Genomic DNA, 23,570 nt, shown 5'->3' on the forward strand with positions numbered 1-23,570 from the left:
TTGGTTCATGGGCAAACTGTTTAAAGGGCAAAGCAGAGGGGCACCTGGGTGGCTCAGTCAGTTAAGCGTCGGACTTCAGCTCAGGTCATGGTCTCATAACACATGGGTTCAGGCCCCACGTCAGACTCTGCTGACAGCTCAGAGCCTGGAGCCTGCTTCAGATCCTGTCTCTATCTCTCTCTGTTTCTCCCTAACTCGCTCTCTCTCTCTCTCTCTCAAAAATGAATAAACATTAAAAAAAATATTTTAATAAAAAAATTAAAGGGTAAAGCACAGGCTCTGTTGGCTAAGCATCTGACTCTTGATTTTGGCTCAGGTCATGATGTAATGGTTCATGACATCACTGTTCGTGGGATTGAGCCCAGCCCCGCATGGGGCTCTGTGCCGAGCCTGTTTGGGATTCTGTCTCTGTCTCTCTCTCTCTCTGCTCCTCCCTCTCTCTCTCTCAAAATAAATAATTAAACATTAAAAAAAAGGGCAAAGCACTTTAGAAATATTGCACTTAAATGCTTTCCACAGCCACCATACATTGCATACTGTCTAAGACCAATGGCTTCCATAATAATTTTGTTTCATCTGCCTAACTTCTTCAGGCCCCTGAGTTTACAGCCCCTGGTTCAGAGTGGCAGAGAAACAGGTAGAAAAAGCTGGCAGGGCAGGAGCAGCTCTTACCTGGAAGCAGAGCTCCTATCCTGGCGTTCAGGCTGGGAGCTGCATGGCCTACCCTTTGGCCTGGAAATTCGAGAAAGGAATTCCCCCAACAAACAAACAGGGCAGAATCAAAGTGAACCCCACACTCTGGCTATTGGCAAATGAGTGCGGACAAAATGATACCGCCCTGTTCAAAGATGAGTAAAGGAAGCAAAACAAAGAATAAACCATAGAGCCTACTAAAAAAAAAAAAAATTCTGGAAAGTACCCTGTCTCTGAAAATGATCTACTCAAGAGCCAGAAGAAAGTGTTAAGCAACTATTGTGCACTGTCAAGAGAATACAAGTTCTAGTCTCTAAGAGAGAGAAATAAAAATTCTAAGGATATTGTATGGTTGGTGAAGGATATAGTTGACACTCGAAATTCTCATGTGGGAACTAAAACCACAATAATAGAACTAAAATTCACAGCAGTGACAGATCTGGGTAACTTCCCCTACTGCCCTCCACGACCCCGGCACAGTGACCCACGTTCTGTGGACTTCAAAACTGTATGCTGCATAAATGAGAATAGATTAATTGGACCCCACCCAGGTGCCAAAAAATACAGGGGCAAGAAACAAGCACACAGGAAGACAAGATGAGTAAGGAGAGGGGTGTTTTCTCTTCCTTCCCTGGCTAGAGCATGGCATTGAGCAGCCTTTCCCTGGCTTCCCTCCACCTCCTTGGACATTGGGGGACCAGTGCTGGGGAAGCACAGACAGGACTTCTTCCCCTTCTCCTTCCATTTTCCTTTTCCAAAAGTCCACCAGGGGCCTGCTATTGCCCAACCTGGGCTGAAGCCAAGAGGAGCAAGGAGCAGGAGCAAGAAGGAGGTTCTTCTAACAGTCCAATGGCAACTTCAGGGCATGGCAATCAGACATTGTCTACAAAAGCTTTCTTTTAGGAAGAGACACAAAAGAAATGTCTCAGAACCCTGGGGAGTAATGTGAGCAACCGAGGCAAAAGCAAGTGGTGGGAGTGTGGACAACCAGCAAACAGAGTCTCCAACCTAGGTGGTCAGACTTTTTGTTTTTAATACTGTGAAAGCCAAGCAAAATATGCCTCCAGTCCGGATCTGCCTAAGAGTTGCAACCTATACTTTAAGGAAACATCTTTCTGGCAAAATAACACTTCTTTTTTTTTTTTTTTCCAAATGTCAGGATGCACTTTCTGCCATGTTATCTTTACCACAAAATTATACACTGAGTTAGGCAGCCTTCCACCCTGGCCTTACCAAACATTTTGTGGATATTTAGCAGGATAAACATCCATTCCATTGAAAGTTACATTTAGCAGAGCAGACCCAGTGTTTCAGAAGAAAAACATTTGAGCCATTTCTTCACCACGTGTTTCTAAAACCCAGAAAAACAATAAGCTATCCAAGATAACGTGTAAACTAAGTTTTCGGTAGTCCTGCTGTATGCTCCAAAATGACATCATAAGTGGACAATTACAGCACTTGAAATTTTATGTGTGCAGGAAAAAACAAGTAGCCTACAGCTCTGAAACTCTTCCCTGCAATGCGCTCAGTAACTGTGTCCTACATGGCCTGACCACGAGAACTCCAGTGTGTTTGTACCCTAGGGAAGGGCTGAAAATCAGTGTGCCAATTATTGTTAGTCCTTCATAGATTACAACTTTTTTCTCCTATCAAAAACATAATTTTCTAGGAAATTTTCTTTATGTAAAAGGGAATCTATAAAACTCTTTATTACTCCCATCCACCACCACCACCAATTTTTGCAAGTGTAAATTGCTAATTTTGGCCATCAATATTGGACCTGGGCCAGGCCAACAGCAGCGAGAGTAATGTCCAAAGTTGGTGTGTCTGCCTTAGCTACAAGGAACAGGTAATAACAAGGAGGCATAGATGCCATGACCAACACTTTCAAGCAGAGGAAGAGAATGAAGGTGGTTCCATGAAAATAATCAGGTTTATTTCAGGACCCACACAGAAAAGGGGCTGGAAAATCCAAAGATCCAAATGATGAGGATAGGACCATAAGGTTCTCCTAACAGTCACCATGTGGCCTCAGGACGATGGGTAATTACCACCTGACCACCACTGCTACCATCCTCCCAAAGGTTACCAACCCCCCTATCTGGTACATTTTAGGTTCAAAATGCTGAAAAATAAAGGATTTTGTCCTTCACTAATCATAAATTCATTTCTGTTAGGCATAAAAATGGATGTTATTGAATCTATAATACATTTCCCCTTTAGTTCTAATGGTGATTAATGTTATAATTATTTCCAGTGAATTAAGGGAAACATACTAGGGTTTTGTTATTCTTTTGAGTTCTAAAAAAAAAACTTATAAGAAATCACTCATAAATCTCTGTCTTAAAGAAAAATAACCATTTTCTCACATCTATTATTTAAAAAATGCACGACCTGGAAAATACGTGTGCTTGCTTCTATGCACACCTTTTTTTCACACTTTTTTATCGATACTATTAGAAGTTCATATGTTTTAAACGACAGCTTCAAATGAAACCAGGAAACCTTCATGAGCATGGAATATTAGCATAACCTTTAATGTTATTGCTCCCCAGTCCCACCCTCCTTCAAAGGAGGGAGTCACTTTACACCAGGACAGCCAACCATAATTCTGAAATCAGAACAGGGCTGGTTCTGCATGACCGACACTGAAACCATAATATTGTAGCTGGCCTGGGCCAGCAAGTTACCCTGCTCACTGAACAAGGCAGTGGGGAGGGAAGGGTGGCTGGGGAACACCATTTGAGACATAAATCTGCAGATTCTCAATAAGCTACAGCCACTTAGAGCCAGTAACCAATCTGAGAAATGTCAAAGACCAGTTCTTTGAATAAAATTAAGTGGTGGTATCAGTAATACTAATAAACATATCTGCCTTCATTACTGAACTGTTTGGGTGACTTTTTTAAATCATGAGTTAAGTCTTCAACAAGAAGACAAGGTCACGGAGCTGGCATCTATCTTCAAATAATCATCTTTATGTAAAGAACTCTAAAGAGAAGTCAAATTCGCCAACAGGTGTCCCTAGCATACATTCCCATCTTTTCTAAAACATATATTCAGTTTTGAAATAGAGACAACATAACCGGTGCAATGCACATAGGTGGGGTGAGGGGGGTGTAGAAAGACTCAGATTAAAATGAAACCTAGATTCTCATTACCAGCTATGTGGTTTAAGGTAAGTAAGATAACTTCTCTGAGCCCAGGTTTTCATCCATAAAATGGGGATCGTATTGCCTACTTTCAAGGTTGCTGTGAGAACCACTAATTCCATACATGACATGCCTGGCACTAGAAAGTACTCACTTAAATGAATGATAATAGCTGCTTGCCTTTATCATCATCATCATCATCATCAACACCAAACTATATGAACTTAAAGACTGGGAAACTGGTCCTAAAAGGATGGATGACCCTAGCAAATGTGACGAATACCAATTTGGGGGGTTAAGTAGATTGTGGTCCCTAAACAAAATTGAACCTCATCTGAATTATGTGATTCCTAAGGTAGCATCTGGGCTCCAATAGATTGCAAGCCCTCGCTGAGTGGAGAGTTTATAACTACAGGCTCCAAATCACCATCCACTGTCAGCAATGAACAACAGTGGTGGGCCTGAGGGGACACAGGAGGTAGACCTCAGAGAGAGAGAGTGTGTGCTTTCCCAGGACCCACGATCTAAGCCAGTACGCTGCAAACTGCACGCACAGAGGCCCTTGTCCCATGTGTCTCAGCTTGAATAATGTTCAGATAAACACCATTTAAGAGAAAAATTTTGAAAACTAGTTTATGAACTTATTCTGATACTTAAATGTGCATAAAATAAAATTCCTTATGTATATAGCTCTTATACAACCATACACCAAAGAATTTTCGAAGAACATATAAAAAAAAGCAATGAAATTTATACCAATAATATTAACTTAATAGCACCTCCTGAATCTCAGTCCCTGAAGAAAAGTCAAAATGAGGAGGTTATGACAGAATTATTGATATTGCTTTACCTACTTTGTTTTCATGTACACAGTGTATTAAGTATAGTCTTTATGTTCAAGAGGTCAAGAGAGAAAGGTTCCCAGAACAAGGACAGGATCTGACCTGAGAGAAGTTAAAGAATGATCCATTAACACGGGGTATTCTCCATTCCTAGTGTCCTGACCATAGGATGCCATCCCTTAGGACATCTTACAGCAATAGCCTTATGTTAGGGGGAGGGGGGACATCAAATGAAGCAAACCATAATTAGAAGCACAGTGACATCCACTCTAACTCCAGCCTGGGAGAAAGTTCTAGGGAGGAGTTTGAGAGAGAATTACAACCAAAGAGTTATAACATGAAGTTGAAGAATATGGTTTATACTTTCATGTGTTAATTTGAGTTTCAGGGATAGAATATACTAGTGCTGCTCAACTGTTGCCCTGTCGTCATGGAATAAATGTTGATACCACCCCTATAATGTCTGTTCTCACAGGATCACTGCATAGGAGTTAACCAGGAATCTTGGGCCGAGAAAAGGCAGATCCTCAAGCTCCTGGTGCTTGGGTGTGGCTCAGAGCCATCTCTACCCCCAAGGCATCCAACCCACCAGAAGAGCAAAGTAGAACAGTGTCAACATACAAGAAAGGTGGGAAAGAGAGAGTCAGCAATCATTGTTTGCTGCTTCACAATTTTTTTATTCCACACAGAACTACAGACTAGTGATGACAAAATGTTTACAAGTCTTTTCTTAAGTTTATTTTTGAGAGAGAGAGAGAGAGAGAGAGAGAGAGAAGGAGGGAGGGAGAGAACATGCGCACAAGTGGGGGAGGGGGAGGGAGAGGGAGGACAGAAGATCTGAAGCGGGCTCTGTGCTGACAGCAGAGAGCCTGATATGGGGCTCAAACTCATGAACCCTGAGAGCACAACCTGAGCCAAAGTCAGACGCTCAACAGACTGAGCCACCCAGGCACCCCAAGTTTGACTCTTTTTAAGGAAAGAAGGTTTTGTTGAAGATTTTCTCTGATATCCTTCTAAACAAAGAAGGAAGTGTCTTAATCCATTACTATGCCCCTTATTTGTAATCAGTGTTCTACTGGTTTTCTACGAGTTAGATGAACAACTGCCTAAGTCCCTTCAAGCTCCAAAAGCCCCTGAAAATATGAATCCTTTGCTCAGTTTGGTGACCTTCTCTCTCAGATACCTCCACTATGAAAAGCTGACCAGGAGCTGGTGAAAACAACCTGCCACTGATCTCTGACTGCTTTTGAACTTTCAGGCAGAAATGGTGCCTCATTCGTCTCTTCATTTAATTTTGTTTCAGTCAAGCAAAGAAAAGGAAAAAGTCTGTGAACAAATTAATGCAGAGGACGTATTATAGAGACAGAACAGTAAGTGGAAAATTTAGTACACCTAATAGGGAATATTTAAAGGCAGAATTGAGGGGCACCTGGGTGCTCAGTCGGTTGGGCGTCCAACTTCGGCCCAGGTCATGATCTCATGGTTCGTGGGTTTGAGCCCTGCATCGGGCTCTGTGCTGACTGCTCAGAGCCTGGAGCCTTCTTTGAATTCTGTGTCTCCCTCTCTCTCTGCCCCTTCCCTACTCACGCTCTGTCTCTCTCTGTCTCTCAAAAATAAATAAACATTGAAAAAAAATTTAAGACAGATTTGAAATCCTTAGAATGTGCATTACTGTTAAACATAATTCCCTGATTTACAAGTTATATCATAAAAAAAGAAAAAAAATGCATGAGTTGCCTGACACAAGGGATTTATATATCTTATATGCATACATATATGTAGATAGTATTGTATGTATGTGTGTGCATATGTATATATGTATTTTGGGGGTAAGGTATGTGGAGGTGTGCAGACAGAGATATTAAAGAGGAAGTAGGAATTTTTTTTTTAAGTAGTCAATCAGCCAAATGTAAGAATATAAGCCTCATACAGAAAGGGCTTTTTCTGTTGTTTTTTTTTTTTATGTTTATTTATTTTTGAGAGAGAGAGAAAGAGCATAAGTGAGGGAGGGGCACAGAGAGAGGAAGACAGAATCCGAAGCAAGCTTCAGGCTCTGAGCTGTCAGCACAGAGCCCAATGCGGGGCTCAACTCACAAGCCATGAGATCATAACCTGAGCCAAAGTCAGACCCCCAAACAACTGAGCCACCCAGGTGCACCAGACTTTTTCTTTTCTTTTCTTTCTTTTTTTTTTTTTTTTATGACTGGGCCTTGGTGCCTCAGTTGTCAAAGGGCTAAATATTTTTTTTCCTTTTTAAAATATATATATATAACATATATATGTTATGTGTCATATTTATGCTATATGTCATATACATGTTATATGTCATATAACATATATGTTATATGTCATATATGTGTTATATGTCATATATAACATATATGTCGTGTGTCATATGTAACATATAACATATATGTTATATGTCATGTATATGTTATGTGTCATATATAACAAAGAAACTGCAACTCTAACGGGAAAATTTATTTTTCCAAATTTACTATTTATTCCCCAGCTTCATTGAGGTATAACTGACATATAATACGATGTAAGTTTAAGGTGTGTGATGTATATGTTGCAAAATGACTACCACAATAAGGTTAGCTAACACATTCATCACCTCACGTGGTTATAGTGTGTGTGTGTGTGTGTGTTGAAAACGTTTTAAAGATCTACTCTCTTAGAAACTTTCAAGTATACAATACAGTATTGTTAACTATAATCATTGTGCTTCTCACAACATCCCCAGAACTTACCAATCTTACAACTTGAAGTTTGTACCCTTTGACTACCTTTACTCTTTTTCCCCACCTCCTACACCCTGCTCCTGGCTACCACCAATCTGGTCTCTGTTTCTATGAGTTTGAGGTTTTTTTCAGATTCTGCATACAAGTGAGGTTATATAGTATTTGTCTCTCTCTGTGTGAAACTTATTTTTAATAATGTAGGTATTCACATGTAAGCAACTGGAGAAACCATAAAATTGTGCAAGAAACCACTAGATTTTAAAGTAAAATCACCCACCATAATATGCAAATTTGAAAACATCCTCTCCTGTTACCCAATAATTATATAATTAGAAATCTGTTTTGAACAATATTGTCAAAAAAAAAGTATACTATGAGACAGTGCATTTTATCATGGCTAAACAATATTAACAATTATATCTCCTGCCTGAAACGCTAACAGATGTCAATTGGTTTTTTAATTTTAAAAGTATGACTGAAGTCTAAAAGAGCTACCTGATTTCTCCAGCACAGAGAAAAGTGCTATTTAGTTGAACCTAGGAAGAACTACCATGAGACTGTTTTCTTTCTAAATAAAAAGCTAAACTATAAAAAGCATTACAAAAATTGGCAATTTTGTGAATTTAAATAGAGGTTTACGTAAACAACTTTACATATATACATATACACATGCATACATATAGGTATATAGACCTAATTACATATACATGCACACACATATATATAAATGCAACATTAAAGAAGTTAAATAATGTGAAACATTTTTGCCAACTTTGAATTTTATTGACTTAAGCTTACTATTCAGCTGCCAATCTGAAGACCCAAAGGGAAATTAATGGTTTCTCAAAGACAACTTCCAACCTTTAGGGGTGTAAGATAATAGAAAATACATTTGGTTTCTGCCCCCAGTTCTTTGCACAGAGATCTAAAACCTTATCATCCTGTAACACGTAAAACTACTGCTTACTCCATATTTAGTTTTTTCCCTACTGCACACTGTAATGTCAGGCTCTTTAGTGATGAACTATCTGTGGTGATCTGAATTTTGTCCTTTCATTTTTTGTAAATCAAAGTATTTGAGAAATTAATACCAAAACAGTTTTTAAGAACAGAAGAAGAGAGGCCACTATGAATGGAAAGAAAGAATTGAATGTGAAAAACCCTTCATGGAAGATTCATTTTTGGCAAACTCTAGAAGGATGGCTACTTTTAACAGATTTTGAGAAAAATATTAGTAATGATGTTATAATTCTCATAAAGAATTATATAGGACACATCTCTTTTCCATACTTCAGTTTATGTAGGTGCAATGTACACTCAGGAAAGCTAATAAGGTACAAAATCAATAAAAATAACACTTGGGCTCTGCCTTAAGGAACTTAAAATCTAGAAAATCATTGAAGGTATATTTTAAAGTATATAGAGGGGCACCTGGCTGGTTCAGTTGGTTAAGCATCTGACTTCGGCTCAGGTCATGATCTCACGGTTTGTGAGTTCAAGCCCAATGTTGGGCTCTGTGCTGACAGCTCCGAGCCTGGAGCCTGCCTTGGATTCTGTATCTCCCTCTCTCTCTGCCCTCTCCCCCACCATGCCACTGTCTCTCTCTCTCTCTCTCTCTCAGAAGTAAATAAACATTAAAATAATAATCATAATAATAATAAAATATATAGATAAAACATATACGACCTGTAGTTTCAATACAATCAGATTCATTTTTAAGCAAATAATGAACACTGTGCTCCAAAATACCAAAACCAAGAGCACACTGTCCACACTGTATGTTAGCCAATTTGACAATAAATTATATTAAAAAAATTTTAAATATACCAATATGCTATTCTAGTCATAAATGCTTAATGCACCTTTGGAATTGTTTTGTAATTAACTTTAAAATTTGTTTATGGACAATTAAAAAGATCACTCACATTAGTTTACAATCACACTTAATAATACAGAATTTGGAAAGAAAAATAAATTCTCAAAAAGAATCTGATTGAAAACCATGACGTGTAAAAACAACAACAACAACAAAAAAAAAACAGGTTCACTAAAAGACAGAGGGATAGGATTAGGATAAAATAGCTATGGGTATAAAGTAACAATAATATATTAAGATACTAAGAAATCAGGAGAAATTTTTAGTTTCTTAGATTTAATTATAAACACGGAAAAGGTTCTGTGGCCCATCCTTTATGATCCTATATGCACACTGCATAAGAGCCTAAATCAAACAAACATGAACATTGATACACCTTAGTTATTTTATAATAAAGGAAGGAGCATGATTATTTCAACAGAGAAATGACTACTAATGAAATGTTGCCTAAAGATAACTTAATTCAATTTCTGAAGATATTTTAAAACCATATTTCTATTTGAACAATATTTAAGTTTTAGAAACCTTGATAGGAATTAATGATCTATAAAAGCTAAAATTTACTATCTTCTCCTTTAGGGTTAAAAACAAGTTATGACTTACAATCTTCTTTCACTGGGCGCCTGGGTGGCTCACGTTGTTAAACATCTGACTTTGGCTCCGGTCATGATCTCACAGTTCGTGAGTTTGAGTCCCATATCAGGTGAGGTCGAACCCCACTGTGGGTGAACACAAGCCCAGCTCTGGATGAGCATGAGCCCCGCTTTGGGTGAGCCCCACTTCTTTCTCTTTCTCTCTTTCTCTCTCTCTCTCTCTCTCCCTCCCTCCCTCCCTCCCTCCCTCTGTCCTTCCTGGGATTCCACCCCCTCCCCACCCCCGCCCCCACCCCTTGCTCACTTGCGCCCTCTCTCTCAAAAAAAAATTTTTTTTTTCACCAATGTTCATTATGAAAACTACATAATATTCAGAAAAACATTATATATACAGCCATGAGTTTTGGACCAAAGATCCCCTGTGATTAGTATATTTAAAAAGATATATTATTTTGATGCATGATAAAGTGACATGGAATAACATGACATGTTACAATTTTCCCTACCACCCATGCCCACTCTCCTGGAGGTGTCATCTGTAAGATGACATATTGAAGGCACCATCAACCAAAGCACCTGACATTCTCTTGAGCAAGGAACGAACACAGAGCCCAAAGGTAAGGCTAATAACCTCTCCTGAAAGCTGATATATGAATAAATAGCATGTTTGCACAAAGGTCAAAATCTCCTTGACACCCCCCTGGCCCGGCCAAAGTGACAACTGAAAAGACCATCCACTACTTGCTGCAACTTTCTTTCATCTCCAGATCTGCTGGGTATCCTGTTCTTCTAAGATACTTCTCAGCCATCTTAAGTCTTAGCATTCGTTAAAATTTAACATCTGCATGGCACACTGGGTTTAGAGGGCTAGACTGCTAACAGGCTGGAAGAAATGGCCCCAGGAACCACCCAGCTGACCTTAGACTAAGGGATCAATATTTATTCCCAATAGATCAATATCTATAACCCACTATAAGCACATCAGTGTGCTTTGGCACTGCTCGAAGAGGCTTGATTCTTCTGACTGTACTCAAACTGCAAACTGCAAGGTATCCTAGATCACTCCTTTGCTTAACTAAGCCTGAGTAAGTTTCTCTAGCTTGCAATTAAAACACTGATGTAGAGTCTGGAAGAAATTGATGGAGAGGATAGTGATGATGATCATGAACAGGATGCTGATAGGAGGAAGAAGTGAGGAAAGAAAAAGAAGAAAGAAAAGGAAAGTCTACACTGTAAGAAACTTTACAATGAGGCATGTCTAAATGGCTTTGCTTTAACTGTGTGATGGCAGATTTTAATCGTTCAACTATATTTTTAATGATTAATATTTATCTGTTACTTGTAGTGTCTTTTAGTATCTCTTAGAGTTAAATAAAATTAACATTTGCAAAACTTGCAATGTTGAGAATAATTTAAATTTAAATTGTTGCAAATATTAAACATATTTTCAGAGAGAAGTAGCTATCTGTGATGGTAGCCATATATCACCCTAGTTTTGTGCAAAGTAGATAAGCTCTATTTGATGCTTTTAAAAACAACTTATAATTTTTCCTCAGTTTCTGTTCAGAAAACAGAGTGGAGAATTAAGGTACTTTCCTAATTCTATAACCATGTTCAGTTCAGGACACAGTCTGATTCATCAAATGCTAATGACAAAATAATCTGAATGATCTCAGCAGTAACATTGTTTGGATTTGAATTTCTCTAGAAACCACTCAATTTGCCACTTCACTTAATATACACAAAAATAAATCCCAGTGTTGTCTGAAGGAAATTTTGGAAATTTTACTGTAAAATGCAACTTCAGCACCGGCTTTAGACTTGGGCAGCTTAGATCAACCCCCAGCCCTGCAGCTCACGCATTGTGTGAACATGGGCAAGTGTCTCGACCTTAGCCTCAGTTTCTTCATCTATAAAATGGATGGAGCAGGAGTGCCTATCTAGTGTCCACCTAGGAGCACCGTTGGGATGTTTAAATGAAATAATGTACAGAAAGGGCTTACCATAATGCCTGGCACCACAGTAAGCATTCTGTTAGCTGTTGTTAGGGCATAAAAGTGACTTTCTGTTCTGTGTCAGTTCTTATTCTCTTTACTTACAGTAGTTTTTAAATATTTATATGATAAAGTCCCTACTGACTTTGATGCAGCAGCGGCACAACCCCCTAAATTAACAGCTCAGTCAAAAACCTGTACACAGCTTATGACGAAAGTATTTTTGTGAGTTTGATTGGAGTTTTAATAATTTAACTCCCTGTTATTACTTTAAAAATAATATATGCAGGAATCAACCATCTGTTGATGTTGGTTGCTACCAACACTATGAAAACAAACAGAAATACGTAAAAGAAGAAGATGGTCTTTAAGACAGGAAGCGTAGTTTTCCATGAGAATACAGAGTATGAGTGACACTTGAACTCTGAGTCCAGGGGTGAAAGCTGTTTTCTCTAAATTGTACATAATCTCCTTGGTTCACACGATAAACATACGGCCGAAGGAGAAAAATCTAAACACAGAAAGGATGCATGATTTGCACCCCCTAGAGCAACAGAGTGCTGGGAAACTAGGAGCATTTGGTTACAAATATCGTCTTCAGAGAATTTTGCCTTTGTCGTGGGTCCCTGTGACACACTAAGTGCTCTGGAGGCATTTTAAAAAAGTTTATACTGTCCTCTCACCTGGCACAGGACTCCTTAAGACATAATTCAGTTGTAAAATATCAATTCAGCAACATTCTCTACTTGTGCATACTTACCTAAAAACGATAGGACTGTCTGTGAGGGACTTCACAGTTGCAGTGGCTATTCAAACTGAGATGAGTCAAGCTCAAATGAGTCACAAGATGCATTTCTAACAAGAGGACTGAGATTTTTAAATAGTAAAATAAAACTGAATTTCAGAGCTTAGAAAATGAAAAGATCAATCAGTTCTGTGTATTGTTTTGGATATAAGGAATCCAGGGTGCACAAAGTTAAATGGCTTAGCCAAGGATTCTACCTCTTTAGTAAAGCCAAAACAAGAATCCTAATCTTCAACAACTTGGCAACAATTCTGAAGCCGTTATCACACAATTCCTGAGCAAATAAACAATCTATTGCATTTAAACCATAAAAATCACTATGCACTTTTACACAACAATCACATTAAATCCTGACAACCTTGAGTTGGCCTTAAAGATGAGGAGTCAGGACTGGAGTCAGGACTGGTTAATTAACTTGACCCAGACACAGGGGGCCAGTAAGCAAGCTTGGATAAACACTCTATCCACTGCACTACGGAGACTCTTGTGAGAGGAGACTCATAGTTACCATACTATACCTACTCCACATTTCCTGTACTGTATAACACCAAATTAGCCCAAATCTAGTTCTATCGCAAATGATAAAATACAGTTGCTGGTTCCAAAGTGGCCTATTCATTCCAACCAAATGACAGAAGTACACAGAAAAGGCCCTCGCCTCCCTCAGCTGTCCAGATACCACTCTTCTTGTCCCCAGGAGGAAAAGCAGTACAAAGACCTCCAAGCTCTGGTATTCTCTCCTTTCTCTGCAAGCCCTCCCATTTCTGTTAATCAAGGCTGTGATCAGATTTTGAGAACATAGGTATGGATGCCTCTGGGTGTGGGCTGAATACATGTGACAAAGGATTGAATCCATCTTTCTTCCTCCATTTGGTAGAATGAGATTAAGATTGGGGTTGGAAGTCATAATAGCCACAGTACTATGAGGCACAGAGAATGTGCAGTAGCCACAGACAGGAAGACATGCTGGAAGATCCGTGAGAAGAGGTGATACTACCAGCCTTAGCTCTCCCCAGCTGCAGGTCAGGGACACTAGGCTGTGAGGAAGGGCGCCAGAGGTCAGGGAAGAAATAGAGCCAACCAAAAAGGATGCTAAATACTCTCACAGGCTGCTCCCCAGGCCACTCTGCCCCACTGTGAACTAGAAGAGGGAGGAAGTGAGGGAGGTGAAGAAAAGAAAGTGAGCAAAGGGAACAAAATCCCTGTCCTCACAGAATTTGCACTCCAATAGAATAATTGATAGCATCCTTTCAGAGCAACATATATACAGGCCAGTGCTTGCCATTGACATATCTTATAAATAGTCTATTAACTGGGGTACTAATTCAAAGAGGACTGTTTCAAGCTACAAGTTTATTCAGCCACTAGAGCAGGTAACTTATCAAGTTACTTTCTTACATCCTTTTTCTTTATGAACTATAAGAGAGTATGCATTAAAAATTATTAAGTACTAGCTCTCATGTTTTAATATTTTTACATTCAAATTATTATAACAAGCTCATATTTGCCTCACTTGAACAGCACTCTCCTACCTCCAACCCCAAGAGTATTCTCAGATAACTCTTTTGTATGGTCTGCCTTAAAACACTTGGCACATAAGGAACTAGCAGCAATTCCTGTGAAATGGCTGTGTCATAACCACGAGCGAGGTCATTCTCTGGAGTGCAGCATCCCCTTCATTTATATATGATTCACACAGAGAAAAACAAGATTTGATTTGAACCTAGCAGCTATTTGTGCTTTTATGTGCAGGACATAATTAAAAAAAAACAAAAACAAAAAACAAACTATAAAATTACTTAATAGATCTTCCAAGGTAAGTAACCTGCTTCCTAAATGGGGATCAGGATAATTGCAGAAACAAATGTACTTTTCAGTTGTTTGGGAAGAGAAAAGCTAATGTAGCTCCTCCAAACATGCTTTACATAAACTCAAGAGAAGAACTTGCTCAGGTGGCTTTATCTAGCCCATAGGACATTTAGCAATGTCTGCAGACAGTCTGGGTTGTCACAGCTGAAAGCAGGAAGGGCAAGGAATGAAATGCTATTACCATCTAGTGGGTAGAGACCAGGGATGCTGCTAACCATCCTACAATGCACGTGACAGTCCCCCACAGCAAAGAATTATCTGAAACAAAATGCGAGTGGTGCCAAGGTGGGGAAGCTCTAGTCCAAGTCTGTCATTGATTGTCAAAACTGTAATTTCCAGAAAGTCCATCAATGACACTCAGCACGTAGATACCTCAACATGATGATAGCTATTTTGAGGGGTCTCCCCCGACCAGGATATCTGTTTACAGAAGAATAACCACAGCAAGGCTGGTAGTTACCCAACATGGAATTCATCTCCCTTTTCTTTCATTCACTCCCTTGGCTTCAATCTGCCACTTGGAGCCCAAGCATCTCCTAGTCAAGCTTTCCCCATATCCCAAACTCAGAGCAATCTCTCACTACTCCCTGACTCTGCCCACCCTCCTCCTCCACTCCACCTCTGTGTTCCCAGCCTTGGTGAATGGCACCACTACTGACCGCAACTCAAGTAGGAAGCCTGGACACCCGGGGCTCATCCCCCTCCCCGGTACCATCACTACACTTTGCACATAACTGGCACTTGATCTGAATGTTGAATTCGAATCAATCTTTTTTCAAACCAATGTGTAACTGATAAGCTCAAGGAGGACTGGAGAAAAAAATTAAAACTATGCAGCAGAGAATGTAGTTCACACTTGGAAACATTTCCCATGTTCAAACAACAGGAAGAGTCACAGACCCAAAGAGAACCAAAGAAGTCCCAGGACATGGTTTAAAGAGTGGAAAAGATGCTGAGATAACAAATGAAACTGACCATCCAGGGTGCTGATTAAGCTTACTTCCTCTAAAAAAAAATCAAGCTTTCCAGGCATGAATACTTCAAACCAATGAAACAAGAGAAAAGTATATGAAAGAGAAAGAGAGTACAGCAGGAGAGCTAATCAAAATTTAAAAATAACAACCTAACACTTGCATAGAGTTGATGCTTGCAATGTTCACATATATTATCTCATTTTATTCTTTGAAAGACTCTGAACAAGCAGGCCCTCAATCATTCTGAATGTTAAGTAGCAGAAAACATCAACAGCAACCTGACACAGCCAGGGTCAAGTGGTTCTCATCATCACACAGACTTCCACTAACAGCCATGACCAGCAATTCACAGTCGTGATCATCCAAGGAGCTGCTATTTCAGGAACTGAACAGGGTCACTTCAAGAATCATTTCTATTCATTTTACATCTCTAATAATAGAATTTGGTTGGCTGCTGACATCCTTCATTGAGTTTCCAAAAGTACAGACAATATGCTTTATTGTCATAAGTGAGTCATTCTGTCTGTTTGAGAGATAAGATTCTGGAAGCTTTAAATAAATTGTAAAGACATCCATGTGAATCAGAGAGGAATCAGAATTTAAATTCTGACCAACAGTTTCCCCTCAACATCTAACATTAGCTCACCTATAACACATCTTTGACAAACTAATAATTCTGTTTATAAATATGCATGGGTATCATCAGCCTGACTCATCACAAAGTTAGGGCTATAAATGATTGAGGACTCCTCTCCCGTGACGTAACAACTCAGGTCTAGGCAATAAGATTTAACAGGATAGTACTTTTGAAATATGACCTGATTTGTTTTTCATTCTTCCTGATTTTGTTGCTGTACCCAGTAAGGATGAGTCACCTTCAGCTTTGGGGGACAGGCAGATATAGCCAAAAACAAAGACTTTGTTGTTCAGATCTAACTTTCCAAATAGAATTTTTAAAACAAGATCAGCAGAAGCAACTGTCCTAAAACCCATACTCTGTATTGCAAGAACTTGAGAGAGAAATGTCCCAAAAGCATTTGACTTGCAACACCTACGATTGAGAGTTCATGTAAAAGTCACTCACAGAGTATGACAACAGCACAACATAGTATTAGAGCAGTTTTCCTGGCTCTAGGAAAACAGACAAAAGTCTGATTGGCTGGTAGAAAGAGGTAAGGACCAAGGTGTCTAACTAGAGTTTAGACAATGTCTAGGTCCTTGAAGGTGTGTATATGCAAGTGAATGCCTGTAGGGGGATAAACAGGAGATGGGAGTGGTAAGATGGTAAAAAAAAAAAATTTTTTTTCAGATAGACTGAGAAGGGTATCCATAAACATTAGGGGCTTGTGCCCAGCTTCCTATCTAAACACCTCTGGGAGAACCATTTTGATGGGTCCTCCAAGTCAGTGTTGGGTAGATACTACAGAGCAGCAGTGGTGGCAAAATGGGATTAAGAGCTCTGCGCTTCCCTATCGTCCCCGGGAGCCAGGATTTCTTTGGATGTCAAAGAAATCCAAAAACATTCCCATGGCCCCTTCAAGGGAGGTCTGGCAGAGCTTTTGCTGCAGCAATGGCAGACAGGGTGGGGATACTGAGCATGGAGAACTATGGGGTCAGCCAATGAATCCAGCAAGCAGTCATCATGGTTTTAGCTCACCTAAAAAAATAAATAAATAAAAACAACCATAGATGCGGAAACCTGAAGACAAAGGCAAAGCCCTATCAGGATGAGACACATGAGAAAGGCCAGGTAGGCCCAGGGGACAAATGATTTAGATGGACACCTTCCTTCTTCCAAGGCTTTCCCTACATTGAAACTATCTGGAGTGTGCTGGGGAGTGGTGGGAGTGGGAGTGGAGGAAGAACCACAGAATGGGAACAGCTCTAAGAATGACTATGAGTTTTGCATTACATCTTGCACTTGACTAGGTTTTTACTCCCAAGTGCTACGGAGAGATTAACTTAAAGGAGCAATATTACATGTTTGCTCATACCAGCAGAAAAGGAGTTTCCAGAGCTAAGCTGAGTTCAGTTACAGAGAAATATAGTCACATTTCTGCACACCCACAAATGTATAAATTTGGCATTGCTGAACAGTTCGAAGTTTTCACAGATTAGAGCATCACAAATTATTAGAGCAAGATTATCTTAAAGTATGATTCCCACATGTTGATCTTAAAATGTCTTCCTTTTTCTCTTTTAACAAGATAATACTTATTTCTCTTCTAAATCGTTAGAACTGAAAGAGTGGAAAGAAAGGGCGCTGCCACGTGGGTGCTGCTCATTCTCTGTGGCCTCCTTCTAACCCAGCCCTGAAGTCAATACTCGGTCTAATACTACGCAGAAATGCACTTGGGAATAATCTTTTGCTATTCCAATTATTCCAAGGCTCCTAGACTCAGCTCGACTCTGTCACCAATAGTACAAATGAAAGACATATTGAAACTTAAAATGATCTCCATCATCGTACCTAATAAGGAAAGAAGGTGAACCTAATAAGGAAAGAAGCTCCAAAAGCTACAAATGAATGTGTCCCAGCCTCTGGCTTCATCTACTTTTTGTTTCCTGGCCTTGTGGGGGAAATTTTTTCCCCTTTCCTACAGAAAACCTTTCTTGAAATCTACTCCAAAAAACTATCCCCCTAAGGGGATAATATATCCCCCTAAGGGAATAAAATATCCCCCTAAGGGGATAATAAGGGGAAAATATTCTGATAATATTTTCTTGGCATTATCAGGAAATACCAAATTGTTGGGTGGCTTACCTGTCTCTCCCAAGAAGACAATGTAAACATCTTTAAATCCCCAGTCTCTAATTCAGTTGACTTTCTGTGCCAAAGTGATGGGCACAGTTCTAAGTACTTTACATACATTTTAAATTGTAAAGTACAATTTACATAATTCAGTTCATCCTCAAAATAATAACAGAAGATAAGGACAACTATCATCATTTCCCCTTCAGAGATGAGGAAACAGATGCACAGAGAGGCAGAATAACAGAACTGAGGATCAAACTCAGGCTACACGCTCCAGAGTAGATGTTCAATAAAAGTTTGTTAAATTGAACCCAAGCTGGAAAACCTAGGATTCAGAAATCCGAAGTTCCTTCCTTCTAGATACTGCCTTTGGTCAGCACATTTTAAACCAATAGTCCATGAGAATCCAATTAAAGAAACACTGCATCTTTTGTTTAAATAATTTGTCTGTTGTATTACAGATGTCTTTCTTCCACAGCCATACTCCTTCACTTTTTCCAAGATATCATTATTTTCTTGAGCCAAAAATCATAATAATATAATGACTTTTGTCAGCTTCCACAAGCCTAGCTTTTTGGGAGGGAAAAAACTAATTCTTTCCATGAGCTGTTAAAAGACATTATCTGTTACTATTATAGTAGACACACACATACATAAAGTACAAACCACACAAACAAATGCCTGTTATCCATTTTTCCCTCAGAACAAAGGCAATTTTATTCTCTATTTAGATAACAACAACAAAATAAAAAAGATTTATGACTAATTCTTTTAATGGTAATTTTAACTGTTATTATTATTATTTTTTTTGTATAATTATGTTGGGAGTCCTTCAGGATTTGATTTATGAGCAACCCATTTTAGAATCTCTATGGGATAATACCTCAAAAGGAAGCTTAATTTCCTAACATGTTTCTGAAACCACTCATTGCCTAGCTATTACTTCTACTATAACACATGCCTTTAGTTACACTATTTTATGGTTCAAGACATATACCTACACACACAATAATCTCAAAACTCTGCCCTTCCCTCTCCACGCCTCTCCAGCCTTCACTTCTGTCTGTCGTCAAACACCTCAGCCTTCCTCAAATATCAATACTTAACATGTGTTTCCCAGTTACAGTTTCCTCAACATAAAAACCCAGGAGCTTCTGTTATTTTATAAGCTCAGATTTATAGAACCAGTCATCATGAAATACTGTACTTTTTCATACACATTTTGAATACATTTAGAACATGTAACTTCTCACTGTCATAGTTTACTGAAAAAGTTCTTCATCCTTAGGTAAACTTATTAAAATAGGCAAATATAAATATATCCTTCATAATTCTACGTCCCTGCCCTTACACTGAGACCCATTTAAAGTAAGATTTTTTAAAATATAGATATTAGAAAATTTTACATCCTCATTTTTAGCTGCTGTCAAACAATGATTAACTGAACCTGGTTTTATCCTGACCTGAGTTTGTTCTATCTACCCTCAATCTTCTTACATCAGAAATGTACTGATTCAGCTACTATCACCTCACCATGGACCAAAGTTTGTAATGACCCACAAGGCTCCCCACTCCTTACCCTTCCCCTGCTGGAGAAATTCTTACCTTTGGGATTATGCCCACTGACATTTCAGCCATTATGCTAGTGCTAAAGAGTAAAACATGACAGTATGCCTGGAAATGAGCTGGCTTAGTATTATTTTAATATCCCTGTATTTCCAGTTGGGTCTCAGTGCAAGGTCATGCGCCCTTTTGTCTCTTTTTAGCTTAATTGTACCCTGCTGTCCAACATTTTAGTGACTATATCTTGTCTAGTTAGTCCTTGACTGGGATGTGTCCCTAGAGCTCTGATGTTCCATGCCTGAGCCCTTTCTCCTTAACCCCAATGGAAGGAACCCTTTTCCTGATGAAGACATGCCAATCTCTACCACCTGCCAAAACATTCTCTACTCTGACCCCAATCTGAATACTCAGATATACCTTTACCTCTGCTTGACTTGGGTATTTGGAAATTTACACAAATGGTACACTCTATCTATTCTTTTCCACTTATCATAAGATCCCATTACCAGTGGACTCTCAGATTCTTCAAGTGTACCATTACTATACACTAGGAGTACAGGAGATGTTACTCAGTACCCCTTAGCCTAGTTACCAATCATACTGCTCTCCCATAATCCCTCCTTTCGAATAAGAAGCCATGTTCTGTAGCCTCTGGTGATGAGGAATATAACCAATACTGTACTGTCCAAAGTGAAAAAGGGATATTATTAATATATATTATATATATGTTATATAATATATATTATATAACAATTAACATAATTGTTCTGGGACAACAATTAGGCTGGGCAAACTGGGATGTGGAGTCATCCTATGAAGGACTGAACCAATGGTGAACACTTGACCAAAACAAACAAAAGCCAAAAACAGCCAATTTGTGGGGTGGCCAAGAACCTGTGACAAGATGGTTGGGCCATCTTAACAAGATGGTTGGGCCAATATCACAGTTTGAAATTTAAAATAGTATTGACAGGAATATTGCCAGCTGGTTGCAGGTACTACAGTTGAAAGGCTGGATGAGAGCTGAAGAAGTCAGGATGACCAAGGAGCTGGTTAATCAAAACCCACCTGATAAAGAGCCCTGAGACATAACTGGACTCCCAGTTCCTGTAACTGGGCTTCCCTAGATTTCCCTTCAGTCCACACAATGCCATCCAGATTTCTACTGAGCTAGTGGTCATAAATTCTAGTTCTTACAGTCAAAGTTAGTTAACTAAAATGCAGTCCTCCTGTGAATCTTCAACTATCCCTCTTCAATACTTCCTCTTATGCATCCAATCTCATTTAATAGGATCATCATTTGATTATCATGTTCCCAAGTCTCTTTCCTCACTCACCCCTTCACTTTCCTTAGTCGTCAAGTTTTGGGGGCTGCCTCAGACGGCTTTGAAACCAGGCTTTCTTCTCCATAGCATCTCACTGATGCGAATTTGGGTCAGTCCCTCGTTATGGTCTCTCCATTTTAGGAGACTCTGCATCCAAACTGCCCTTTCCATGACTAATCCACTCAACCTCCATACAGCTCAGTATTCAGTGAGAGTATTCTGGACCAGTAATAGGAAAAGAAAATGTAATAGGAAAAACAATAGAAAGATCCTATTCATCACAGCAATTAAATCTGTAAGGTATCTAGGAATAAATCTAACCAAACATAAGCAAGAAGTTCATGGGGAAATCTACAAATGATTAATAAAGAACACAGGAAGGTCTGAAGAAATGGAGGGATAGAAAATATGAACATATGAACATATTCATAGAAAAGAAGAATCAATAGTCAAGATGTCACATTCCCCAAATTATCTATAAATCAAATGTAATTCCCATCAAAATTCCAACAGAGGTGTGTGTGTGTGTGTGTGTGTGTGTGTGTGTGTGTGTGAGATCTGGCAAGCTAATCTTCAAATTCCTATAGAAAATACAAGGACCAAAAATAGCCAAGAAGAAGTGTGAACAAGGGCAAGTTGGGAAAATGTGTCCTACTGTTATCTAAGTTTATCCTACAGCTATATTGTTAAAATAGTGAGGTATTAGCAGAAGGGTCTTTAGATACAAAGAAACACTCAAGAGGCCCTAAACAAACCCACACATATATGAAAATCAGATACTGACAGAAGATGTACCACAAATCCATGGAAAAGGACAGAGTATTTAAAAAATGGTACAGAGTGAAAAATAAAATATGCTTCTTATCGTAAGCCCCACTAAAAATATCAAATATGATTAAAGACCTAAGGCTGAAAGATAAAACTTTAAAACTATTCAAGGAAATACAAAAGAATGTCTTTATAATCTTGTGATAAGGAATGATTTCAGTGAGACAGGAGAATCACAAACTATGAATAAAAAGATAAATAAATCTGACCATAGCAGGATTTAAAACTGTTGTGTATCAAAAGTTACAATTTAGGGGCGCCTGGGTGGCTCAGTCCGTTGAGCGTCCGACTTCGGCTCAGGTCGCGATCTCACGGTTCGTGAGTTCGAGCCCCGCGTCAGGCTCTGGGCTGACGGCTCAGAGCCTGGAGCCCGTTTCCGATTCTGTGTCTCCCTCTCTCTCTGCCCCTCCCTCGTTCATGCTCTGTCTCTCTCTGTCCCAAAAATAAATAAATGTTGAAAAAAAAAATTAAAAAAAAAAAGTTACAATTTAAAAACTGAAAAGCCAAGCAACTGACTGAGGAAAAATATTGGCAATATATGTAGCTCATAAAGCTTTTTTTTTTTTTTTGAAAAAATAAAAAAGATTTTTTATTTGGAAAGAACTCTACAGATCAGTAAGAAATTGTTATTTTTCCCTGACAGAAAAATGGGAGAGTTAGAGATGAGAAACCAGAATTGTCTACACACTTAAGTAAAGATGTTCAATCTCATTAGTAATTGTAGAAATATAAATTTGAGCCCAACAGGATAACATTTCACACAATCCATCACAAGACATCTCACATACTGTTGGTGAGTATGTACATGGTACTATCACACTGTAGAACAATTTGAAAATATTGATTAAAGTTGGCAATACAGATAAAAACCAAGACTTCTTTCCGGACATTTACAAGAGAGAAATGGTGCATGTCTGCACAAGAAAACATGAACAAAAATGTACATAATAAATGCACAAGGAAACATGAACAAAATGGTACATATGTACATATACACAAAAATGTTTATAAATGGATATTTACATTAATCCCATCTCTTTAAAATACAGAAAACAACATTCTTGAGCCTACTTCTACCACCCTATACCATCTCTCCTGCTTCCACTTCGCCAATAACTCCTTGGCAATTTTCTCCATTAGCAATTTTCAATTCCCCTTCCTTTATTTCTCTTAAACATACCCCAGTCAGGCTTTTCCCCTAAAAGTTCACTAAAATTTGTATCATTAAGTTCACCAATGACCTCTGTGTTGATAAACCAACTGTTCAGCTCTCAGTACTCATCTTAGAGATCCTATCAGTATCATATGGCACAGGTGACCACCCTTCTTTCTCAACCCTAGGATTTCATACTACCTTGTGTATCCTACCTCACTGATCACTCCCCAGTCCCCTCCGCTGGTGCCTTCCTTCCTCCCTAATCTCTAAAGGCTGGAGTGTCCCAAGTTTGCCTTGCTAGATCTATTCTCTGTCTAGACTCATTTCTTTGGTGATCTTATCCAGTCTCGTGGATTATGCCTCTATACACGGATGACTTTGAAATGCATATTCCCAGCTCA

At 39.0% G+C, this 23,570-nt stretch overlaps 1 protein-coding gene across 1 annotated transcript in view; it reads right to left on the bottom strand.

Moving 5' to 3' along the window:
• BCKDHB (branched chain keto acid dehydrogenase E1 subunit beta) overlaps positions 1-23,570 on the bottom strand; it is a 203,976-nt gene that overhangs the window by 75,155 nt on the left and 105,251 nt on the right. The gene's annotated exons all lie outside the window — the stretch shown is intronic.

Source organism: Lynx rufus, unplaced genomic scaffold (assembly GCF_022079265.1).
Source record: "Lynx rufus isolate CCGP_SWC_20201006 ecotype Redwood Valley unplaced genomic scaffold, mLynRuf1.p SCAF_6, whole genome shotgun sequence".
NCBI lineage: Eukaryota > Metazoa > Chordata > Mammalia > Carnivora > Felidae > Lynx > Lynx rufus.